At 39.1% G+C, this 9,478-nt stretch overlaps 1 long non-coding RNA gene across 1 annotated transcript; it reads right to left on the minus strand.

Moving 5' to 3' along the window:
* Window positions 1-225: 225 nt before the first annotated feature.
* Window positions 226-8,585, minus strand: LOC113891284. Its single transcript, XR_003510711.1, has 3 exons — window positions 8,065-8,585; window positions 5,504-5,715; window positions 226-1,202 (listed from the first exon to the last, which is right to left on the minus strand). It is a non-coding gene; the product is annotated as an uncharacterized LOC113891284 (long non-coding RNA).
* Window positions 8,586-9,478: the final 893 nt, after the last annotated feature.

The raw sequence follows: 9,478 nt of genomic DNA on the forward strand, positions 1-9,478 counted from the left end.
TGAAAATGGTATTTTATTGGTTTTTCTAATTATATGAATATTATGAGAACAATTCAGCAAAAAACTTCCAAATATAAACAAACCAAAACCCATCTGAATTCTCCCCATCTGGAGAGATCATCTATTGATTTTTTGATGGCTGCTATTTTAAACATCTCTATTTTTATACATAAAATCTATGCATAAAATTTTACATAAATGGAATCATCACACTTGCCATTTTTATCATGAATAAGCTATTTTTTATTTTTGAAATGTACTATTCATATATATTAAAATATATAACTAGTGTATGCATAATAACAAGAAACACCTCTGTACCCAACAATGCAGATTAACTGTACTTGGAAAGTCCCCTGTGCTCCATACCAGTTTCATTTCCCCACTTCTACTCCCAGAATTAACCAGTTTTTTGACTTTTATTTTAACCTTTCCTTGATGTACAGGGAAGCCTTGTGTGCTGCTGTCCACAGGGTCACAAAGAGTTGGACATGACTGAGTGACTGTTCTGAACTGCTTAAAAATAAGCTCAGCACTCATGTATTTATTACTAAACAATTATTTTTTTAATTTTAAAAAATTAAACTGCAAGCTAGACATATCTATAAAAAGAAAGCAATTACTACTATTAAATGAAAGTTCCCAGGAGAATGTAACAGAAAAGAACCTGTCTGCCTTGTGGTGGGGTTTTATCTCCATGGAGTCTATTCAGTACTTCTCTTATGATTCTGGTGGGACTGTGTTATCCTTCATGGATTTGGAATTGAGGGAATTAAGATTGAGATATAATAATGGATGAGAATAGAGACATGTAGAGTGTTTTGAAAGGCAGAAAGCTTTCAGGCCCATGAGATTTGACATCAACTAGATTTTTTATGTTAACAGAACATAAAAAAAAAAACAACCAAAACAACTACAGGTGAGAAAAGTGATTGATCTTCAATAGAAATGTGGGAAAATGAGAATCTTTGTCATGGGCTGTACCATCCTGACTTCATCAGGGTAGATGCTGTCCTGATCTAACCTTTTCCAGCCCTTTCACAGAGCAGAGCAGTTCCTCATGTGAAGACGGTTGTTGCCAGGGCTCACAGGGCACTTATTCCCTCTTGTGTAGGTAGAACTGAGAAGGATTCCTGAAGAGACATCCTGTTGTTTTTTCTTTTCCTTGTTTCCTTCTTCCCACATGAGGAGAAATGTCTTATCTAGTAAGAGAAGATGGAAGAGAGAGATGTCTTTCTTCGCCCTCGTCTCTTTCTTACAATCCAATGTTTTTATACCTAGATGTGAATACCTTTACTTGTCTTAGAACTCAGGAAAGCAAAATCCAACTGAGAAGCAAGGCCACCTGCAGAAGTTAGAGACTCTAACCTGACTTGAATGTGATTCACTTCTAATGGATATGAGCCACATGAAGTTTTTTTCTTTCACTGTGGAAGTCCTTATTATAAACTTCTGTAATCTACCAAGCTCAGTACATTCTAGCCCTGTCACAGACAGGATCCAGGTTTATCCCAGGACTTGTTTGAGGTCACTGAGCAGATGAGTAGGCAGCTCCAAAAATGCTATGGGGATGCAACCCTCAAAATTGTGTGAGATGGTATGTTTCCTTTGTGGTAAAGTTTTCATATCTGGGAGGTGTAGAATTAACTGTAGAAATGTTGAAAAGAACCAAAATGTAATATTAATACTTTTATATTAATTAAAGTGTGCATACTTGCTATATTAAGTAGATGTAATGCATAAGAGGCTTTAACCTGTTAGAAAAACAGGTCAACCTTGTAACATTGTTTTAAAATGCCTAACTGAGAAGTGATAGAGGATCATGTGTCTAGACTGAATATAATTAATTTTATAAAAGTATTTGAAGATTTAAAAAACTTGAAACCAGTTTTAACATTCATTTATTGATTTTCTAAGTATTGCTTAAATACTTGAGCAAGTTTGTTAGATAATTTATGTATGCATAGGAAAAAAATGAGCATATTAAATGCACTAGGGCAGCTTAAAATGTTTAAAAGGAGTTAAATTAACAAGATTTATAACTGGTCCAGATAGCAACTAAAGACCTCCTTTAAAGGGACTGTGAAAATGTTATCTTTCTACATGGTTTTTTATAAGGTTTATAAAATGAACTGAAAACTGCAAAGAAGAACAAATCCATTTTTACATATAAAGTTAATTGCTCAGTTGTGTCCAACTCTTTGCAACCCCATGGACTGTAGCCCGCCAGGCTCCTCTGACCACAGCCTTCTCCAGGCAAGAATATTGGAGTGGGTAGCTATTCCTTTCTCCAGAGGATCTTCCCTACCCAAGGGCTGAACTTAGGTCTCCTGCATTGCAGGTAGATTCTTTACCACCTGAGCCACCAGGGAAGCCCCTTTTTACATTTCAGTTCAGTTCAGTTCAGTTGCTCAGTTATGTCCGACTCTTTGCGACCCCATGAATCACAGCATGCCAGGCCTCCCTGTCCATCACCAACTCCCGGAGTTCACTCAGACTCACGTCCATCGAGTCAGTGATGCCATCCAGCCATCTCATCCTCTGTCATCCCCTTCTCCTCCTGCCCCCAATCCCTCCCAGCATCAGAGTCTTTTCCAATGAGTCAACTCTTCGCATGAGGTGGCCAAAGTACTGGAGTTTCAGCTTTAGCATCATTCCTTCCAAAGAAATCCCAGGGCTGATCTCCTTCAGAATGGACTGGTTGGATCTCCTTGCAGTCCAAGGGACTCTCAAGAGTCTTCTCCAACACCACAGTTCAAAAGCATCAATTCTTCGGCGCTCAGCCTTCCTCACAGTCCAACTCTCACATCCATACATGACCACTGGAAAAACCATAGCCCTGACTAGACGGACCTTAGTTGGCAAAGTAATGTCTCTGCTTTTCAATATGCTATCTAGGTTGGTCATGACTTTTCTTCCAAGGAGTAAGCATCTTTTACATTTAAGTATACTAAATTGATTACTTTTTAACTAACAGTCTATTAATGATTTTTTTCCACCTGGGACCCAATCTGGAAGAACGCAGATTCTCATTCAGTAGGAATCACTTTTAGTGTCAGACACAGATCAAAATCCTGCTATCAAAAAGTTGAGGTCAATGTCTGCTGCTGCTGCTGCTGCTAAGTCGCTTCAGTTGTGTCCAATTCCGTGCAACCCCATAGACGGCAGCCCACCAGGCTCCCCCGTCCCTGGGATTCTCCAAGCAAGAACACTGGAGTGGGTTGCCATTTCCTTCTCCAATTCATGAAAGTGAAAAGTGAAAGTGAAGTCACCCAGTCCTGTCCGACTCTTCGCGACCCCATGGACTCCAGCCTACCAGGCTCCTCCGTCCATGGGATTTTCCAGGCAAGAGTACTGGAGGCGGGTACCTTTGCCTTCTCCTGAGGTCAATGTCTAGATTAGGTAAATTCACTAGAGGATGCCAACTTAGGATGGCCCTTTGAAAGTTAGGCAGCTAACTTTGAATCTACTACATTCTGACCACATTATGGCCAAGTCTTTTCCTTTTCTGGGACTTCTACAACATTATTTAGTGCCTTATTAAAATAAGTTGTTTCTTTGAAGTACTGAGTACTTAAAGTATGACGTATCCTAATGATTAAAGCACACACTTTGGGTAATCATTGATTCTTATGGTTCTCAAGCAAGTAAGCTCTGGTAATAATGGAGACAGACTTGAAACTTTAATAATGTAATTTACCTAACTTCCTAATGAGTTTCATGACTTTGCACTTCAAAAGAGCTTTTGCCTCTTCTCTAGGTCTTGTTGTGTGAAGCATGAATAGATCACTGGTTATCAATGGCAGGAGAGTTTTGGAACCAGACAGATGTTAGTATGAATTAGAGTTCATCTGCATACTAGGTCTGAGACCTTGGACCAGGTATTCAATCTCTTAGTTTTCTCATCTGTAAATTGAAAATGATAATATCCACCTTCCATGGTTGTTAGAAAGCTTAGAGATATTATATGAAAAGAGGCAGTAGACAACTGGTCTTCAATGGAATAATACATGTGATTTTTATAAGTAGTGTAAAAACGAGGGAGTGTATGTGTTGTTAGGTGAGAAAGGGTTAATTTCAGCAGTGGGTTGAGTATGTGTGTGTGTTGTGTGTGTGCAGATGAAGGGCCAGCTGCCTTGACAATATGCTGCTGCAGTGAATCATGGCTGGCTGCCAAACGGAGGCTCCAAAGACCCTTGTGCAATGTTAGGCGATGATCTGCAGGGTGTAAATGATACCCTGCAAAAACTCGAACTTCAGACTTCATGGGGTTGGAGCTCTAGCCTCACACAATCTCCCAGAGATCACATATCCCATACACCATTGGAGTGAGAAAAATCCCTAAGCCTAGCAATTGTCCCCATAGATTTTTGGCTGCCTACTTAATTCCTTAAGGTCTCCTTCATTCACCAATCACATGCCCTAGTATTAGTTTTTTTCCTATAACCAGTTGATGTTTGTGTGTTTTTTTTTTTAATCCTGTCCCCAACCATGATTATTCCAGGCAAAATGTTATACTTTAAAACTCTTATGGAAATCATAAAAAATGCTGTCTTCTACATACTGTTGTGGTTGCTGAAATTCTGAAAGGGGCATTTTATATCAGTCTCCAACTGTAAACAATGTTAAAAGAATCAAATAGAATGATCCAGGAGGCAGAGAGAGATAGAAAGAGATCAAAGCTGCTGAGAATATTTGGATGCAAAAAAAGCAAGGTTTTTAAAGAAAGCTATATGAAAGGGAAAAGAGCTCTTCCATTAACAATCTTACTGAAATCCACTATTTTTCAATTAAGTCTTTGTCTAAAGCCACCTTTTATTAGGAAATTTTTTTTCAGACTTCAAGGTGTGCATGCAGTGTCCTAGTTTCCCGACCAGGGATGGAACTGTGCCCCCTGCTTTGGGAGCACAGACGCTCAACCATTGGACAGCCAGGGGAGTCCCTAAAGTCACCTTTTAAATGGAACAACATGTATATATATAAACATAGACACATAGTATGCATGTATGAGTTTTCTGGTCTATTTTAATTTTGAAGACAAAAAAAGTGTTCCTCTGGTCCTTATTCCTTTAAATATAGAATAGCAGTATAATTTAGTAAAAAGAACTCAAAATTTGAACTAGCTGGACCAGTTTTGTGGTTTATGAAATGGGATAAATTGTTGAACCTCTGAGGTGATTCACCTAGCTTAAAATTCTAGTTCTATCCTTTATTGCCGTGTAGCCTTGGACAAATTTATTTACTGTCAGGAACCTCACTTCTCTTTTCTGTAATAATAAGACAGTGATTTCTACTTTTTTTTTTTTTTTTTCTGGAGAGTAGATTGAATGGAGCAAATATCAGTGTGGCAAAGGCTGAGGAAGTATCCCACTTGAGAAACTGCAGTTTTTTTGACTAGGTGGGTAGCATTGAGTGCAGGAAATGAGACAGATTTGCAGTGTGTTTTACAGTAGAATTGACAGAACTTTCCATTAGAGTGGAAATGAATGGTGATCCCACTTACCGCTTGTTCAGAAGTGATGTAGTGTTCCATCGCTAAGAACTCCATTATGCACATATGAACTTGACATAACCTGTAGCTGGTTGGATGCTAGAAACTGGAGTTCCCAGTAGAAGTGTTCTGGGCTAGAGATGTACTTATAGGAGTCATCAAGATATCAATGCAGTTTAAAGCTTGAGAACTAATTGAGATGGTACAAGGGTGTGGTGGGGAGACTGGAGGAAAAGAAAAAGAAGAAAAATAACGAGAAGGACCAGAGTGGGCTCAGGAAATACAGCTGCTCCCCATTCCATCATCCCCCCAGTGCCCTGCAGGGAGAAAGGACTCTTGAAACTGATCCCACTGTCTCTTTCCAGGGTTAATTTAGCAGAGTAAGAAGGGGACAGTAGAGACATATTTGAAAGCCTTAAATAGAAGCAGCTGCTGACTCTTCTGAGTAGTAATTTGATGACTATTTATTTAGCTTTAGCAGAATAATTTTGTGGAATAGATGAAACATTTTAAAATAATCTTATGCTGACACTATATGCCTTTATGTCTTACCAATATTTTACAACTGCATGGCTAGACTTACAGAAGGGCATTTCCAGGTAGAATTGAGATATTTTTAGAGTTAAAAAAAGTTGGGTATTCTATATGTTCAATTTGAGCTAGAAATAAATAAATATTTCTGTTAATATTCCAAAGTGCTATATTTATGTTCATGATGAATGATCATTCCTATTTGTGCTTTCCATATTATTATAAAATAAAATAAAGCTATATTGGCAATTTGCATCTATTATATCTGTGATAGTAAGTGCTTTTTTTGGTAAATAGTGGAAAGCAATAATTTCATGAGCCAATGAGAGGTTTGAATGATTATTTTATGAACTAAGAAACTTTTTTTCAATCTTCTGATTTGGCCTGTAAGTTTGGGAACTTTTTTCCCCTTTCTTTCTTCTCTCAGGAATGAAAGAGATGAAAATCTAAAGTGTCCCTGTTACGCTCTGCACTGAAGTCACTAAGTTAAAAAACAAGTTCAGCAAGTTTTAAAGAAAAGACCTGTTAGTTAAGTAGAAGGCAAATATTTTCATTAGTGCTGAGTGGAAAAGGGAGAGTTTCATGTGACACTTCAATGTTCAGTCGCTTCTTACCCCAAGTCATTTCACCTCAGAGAAGAGGGACAAAACAAAATGAGGAATTAGAAATGAGAGTTTACATCAGCCAAAAAAACAAAACAAAAAATACTTTTCCACTAAATGCAGAAAGAAGAAATGGTACTATTTTATTCAGTACCTCAGGGCTTTTTCAGTTAAATTAGAAACTCAGTTTGGGGGGCGATGTTTTTGATTAGGATGGAACAATTAAGAATAACTGAGAAGACGCTCAATGTAGTAAGGAAGATAGAGAAAGGAAGTAGGTTCCTATAGCCCATCCGATTGTGTGAATGGGGCTTCCCTGGTGGCTCAGAAGGTAAAGAATCTGCCTGTAATGCAGGAGACCTGGGTTTGATCCTTGGGTTGGGAAGATCCCCTGGGAAGATCCCAGGGAACCCCTGGAGGAGGGCATGGCAACCCACTCCAGTATTCTTGCCTGGAGAATCCCCATGAACAGAGGAGCCTGGCAGGCCACATTCCATGGGGTTGCAAAGAGTTAGATATGACTGAGTAACTAACACTTCACATTGTGTGTATGTGATGGAGATCAAAATGAACACCATCTCAAACCTAGATGGTGCCAAGAAGGCTGTATTTAACTTCTAGAAGTGAGGTGATACACCTGGACACAATGCAACTTAACCAAGGCCTTTGAGATATGTCTCTGGAGGAGGAAGGGGTTTCTCTCCATGGTGGTCCTCATCCTAGGGAACTCAGTTTGAAAAGGGGAGAGAAAGCTGTTTCATTTTATTTTTTTATCATTTTTATTTCTATATTTGTTTTTGGCTATGCTCGATTTTCATTGCTTTCAGGGCTTTTCTCTAGTTACTGAGAGAGAAGACTACTCTCTGCTGCAGTGCAAAGGCTTCTCATTGCTATGGCTTCTTTTGTTATGGAGTACGGGCTCTAGGGCCCTTGGGATTCAGTAGTTCCAGCACATGGACTCAGTAGTTGTGATTCCTGGGCCCTAGAGCACAGGCTCAGTAGTTGTGGCACACAGGCTTAGGTGCTCTGTGGCATGTGGGATCTTCCTGGACCAGGGGTTGAACCCGGGTCTTCTGCATTGACAGGCAGATTCTTACCACTGAGCCACCACGGAAGCCGAAAGCTGTTTCATTTTAGACTTGTCCACGTAATTGTTAGTGAGGAGAGATGATCTCTGTTAGAAATACTATCTTCAATCCAGATCCAAAGGAAGCTTGCAGCAGGAAACTAACTCAAAAATTCACATGAAAATTTGCACAGGAAAATACTGTGATCACAAATCGCTGTGATCATGAACCTAGTAAATACATTGTTACACTGGCTGGAGGAGGACTAGCTCAACCTTCCACAAGCACACCTTCTTCTACTTCAACCAAGAGAGGAGAGGGGGAAAAAAACATAAGAAGAAGGGAGACACAAGGGCAGTGCAGTCATGCTTACATCATCAGGAGCAGCAGCTCACTTAAATGCAGCACAAAACTGACAATGGAAGTTGATTCACCACATTGAAGCCTGTATATAGAACAAGTTCTCACCAGGGACTGACGGAGATAGGCTGGACCTCACTGAAAGAAAGAAGTGTATAAAAGTTTGCAGTTTAAAAACAAACAGAAGACTATGGTTATCATTTCTTCCCACTGCAAATATATCCTTTCATATCCATGAAAAACGGCAGCAAGCATTGAGGTTGCACTTGAAATACTTAATACCATTATGGTCCAGACAACAACAAACTGGAATGGATGTTCCATAGATCCTGGCAGGCAAACGCTGCCCCAAATTTAATGCTTTATTTTCTAGATGGTGCCAAGCTTGTGGGAGAGTGGGCCGGATGGTTGGGGAGTCAAAACTCAGAGCAGCAGTGATTTCAGAAGCATTTAATATTTTAATGACCAGTAGAGCCATATCCATGCTTGCCAGATGAATATAAACTCTGATGAAATTATACATGAGTTCCCAAATGTTCCCTCCCTCTTGAAAACTTGACAAGGTTGTGCAGCTTTTTTTTTTTTTTTTTAATATTTCGGTTCAATAATGAATCTGAGCTTGCTTCCTTGATCATTCATTGCACATTTATTTTACTACACATTAATTTTGGTGATAGACAAGCTTTTAAAACTACTTCTTTTGAGAATTTCTACTTCAGATCTCTTACCAAAATTGAATTATTATCAAATGGCTTTTACAGGTCACAAATCAAGATTTCATTCATATATATAAACAACGTTTTAATGTACAGCTGCACTTGAAATATCTGAATCTTTATACATAAAGATTTGAGAAGAGCTCATTTAGCACAGCCTTTCTAAGCATAGTTTTTAAAAAGCTAGTCAGAATAGCAAATAAACTACTGATCATAAATTACTTTTAAAATTACTAATAGGAAAGATTGATTTTTTTTTTTTTTTTTTTTGCCATTGATGCAAACAGGGGAAGAAACTAATTCAGAGGCAAATCTATTGTGTTAGCATGTCTAAACAGAGTGGATGTCCCCACCATCCAAAAAAATACACACATTAAGTTGCTTTCCAGCCCAGGCTATTCTTAGCATCCTTTAGCTCTCTGTTGATTAAGGGCCACATTTTCAGAGGGCTTTACTGGTAGCTCAGCTGGTAAAGAATCTGCCTGAAATGCAGGAGACTCCACTTCGATTCCTGGGTCAGAAAAATTCCCTGGAGAAGGGATAAGCTGCCCATTCCAGAATTCATGGGCTTCCCTGGTGACTCAGAAGGTAAAGAATCCACCTGCAATGTGGGAGACCTGGGCTCAATCCCTGGGTTGGGAAGATCCCCTGGAGGAGGGCATGGCGAGAATCCCCATGGGTAGAAGAGCCTGGCAGGCTACAGTCATTGGG

This window comes from Bos indicus x Bos taurus, chromosome 4, assembly GCF_003369695.1.
Source record: "Bos indicus x Bos taurus breed Angus x Brahman F1 hybrid chromosome 4, Bos_hybrid_MaternalHap_v2.0, whole genome shotgun sequence".
Classification (NCBI taxonomy): Eukaryota; Metazoa; Chordata; class Mammalia; order Artiodactyla; family Bovidae; genus Bos; species Bos indicus x Bos taurus.